The 2,040-nt window shown below is 31.3% G+C and overlaps 1 non-coding gene across 1 annotated transcript; it reads left to right on the forward strand.

Moving 5' to 3' along the window:
* The first annotated feature begins 691 nt into the window (after positions 1 to 691).
* Positions 692 to 763, forward strand: TRNAS-GGA (transfer RNA serine (anticodon GGA)). Its single transcript has one exon. It is a non-coding gene; the product is annotated as a tRNA-Ser (tRNA).
* Positions 764 to 2,040: the final 1,277 nt, after the last annotated feature.

Genomic DNA, 2,040 nt, shown 5'->3' on the forward strand with positions numbered 1-2,040 from the left:
AGTTGATGATGCCATCCAACCATCTCGTCCTCTGTCATCTGTATCTATGGAACAGACTAGATGGCATTTCTCTTTTTATCTGATAAGAGAAAATGTTACATTAATAGATTCTCTGATGATTATTTTCAAACCAAAGATAAACCTTACTTAGTTACAATGAACAATCCTTTTTAAAGATTGTTAAATTTGAAAAAAAAGTTTCTATATTATTTTTTAAAAAATAGTCTATGTTCTACAATTTTCTTTTCTTGTTATGCCTTTGTCCTTTTGGCTAACAATGAGCTCCAAATGCATTCAGTAGCATTTCCTCTTTTATTTTCCTCTGAAATATTCATATAAGATAAAAAAGATTATCCAGTCTTCAGAGTTATGCAAAAACTCACCTCTGACACTATCTGGGCCTTGTACCAGTTAAGAAGAGATATTTGTGATAATGGTCTATGGGGTTTATTTTTTTCATTTACATTTTTCTAAGAAATTACTCATTTTTCTAAGTCTATAATTTACTACCATAATATGTTATTCACAGTAGTCTCTTACTTTAAATGTTTACTACATCCACAGTAATAATCTGTTAACTATCTTACGATTTTTAATCTTTTTTTTTCCCCAAAAGTTTGACAAAGGTTTGCGGGTACCACTGAGCTTAGTCTTCCCTCTGAATAATGATCTCTTATTTCCAATTAGGACTTCCCTGGTGGCTCAGAGGTTAAAGCATCTGCCTGGAATGCAGGAGACCCGGGTTCAATTCCTGGGTCGGGAAGATCCCCTGGAGAAGGAAATGACAACCCACTCCAGTACTCTTACCTGGAGAATCCCATGGAGGGAGGAGCCTGGCGGGCTACAGTCCAAGGGGTCACAAAGAGTCAGACATGACTGAGCGACTTCACTTTCACTTTCACTTTTCACTTATTTCCAATTACATCAATTTGCTCGTACCTTTATTATATCACTAACTCTACTTTCTTTACCTTCACTCTTATTCTTTTTTTTTTAAGTTTACTCTTGTTCTTTATTGAGCTTTTAGAGTTGATCACTTTATCTTACATATTTCAACACTCCTTGATGGCTCACATATTGAAAGCTCTAAATTTATCTATATACAAATATTACTATGGCCTACAAATGTCACATATAGTACTTTCCTTGTCCTTCTTATACATTATTGCTGCGATTATAATCGCTGCTCTGAAACAGGAGATGTTAAGGAGTTTGTTACTATATTTACTATATGTAACTTCTAATTTAATTTTGTCAGAAAACATGATTTACATCATATTAACTCCTTGAAATTTGTTGAAGGTTTCCTTAGAAATCAATTTTTGTACATACTTGATATGTACTTGAAAACAATGCATGTTCTCTGTTGGACATAAACAAAATTCCTTTCTATATTCATGTTAATATTACATACTCAAGAGATAAATGTATAATAAAAAGTGTAAACATTTCCTACAAGATGTCAGATTTATCAAATTTATCTCATAGGTCTGCTAAATTTTGCTTCATATGTTCTCTGTTAGGTAACACAAGGTCATATTTATGATGACTTCTTGGTGGATTGTTCCTTTTATTATCATGCAGTGTTTATGATTACACCTATTGCTGTTTCTCAAATTTTACTTTTTATTAATATTTCTAGACAGTATTTCTTTTGCTAGTATTTGCGTATATACTTTTTCCCATCTATTTGTGACAATTTGTATAGCTTTACTTTAGGTTTCTAACAACTGAATATTAATTTTGTTTCATTAGATTTTTATTCCAAGCTCACATATAAGTATGACATTTTCTAATGAATTTATTCTTCTCAAATACATAGATGTTTGCTTGTTGAATTACCTATTGAAACAACCCTGACATTTGTTGTCTAGTGTTCTACTCTGACTTATTTTAAACATACACTTACACAAAATTAAAATTTTGATTTAACAGTTAAATAAATTTACCAATATATTTTGTCAAGTTCTGTATTAATCAATGTTTCTTCTATCCTATATCTTTCCTCTGGGTTACTTTTTGCCTTACTAAAACATAGCC

The sequence above is a fragment of the Capricornis sumatraensis genome, chromosome 1, assembly GCF_032405125.1.
Source record: "Capricornis sumatraensis isolate serow.1 chromosome 1, serow.2, whole genome shotgun sequence".
NCBI classification, from domain to species: Eukaryota; Metazoa; Chordata; class Mammalia; order Artiodactyla; family Bovidae; genus Capricornis; species Capricornis sumatraensis.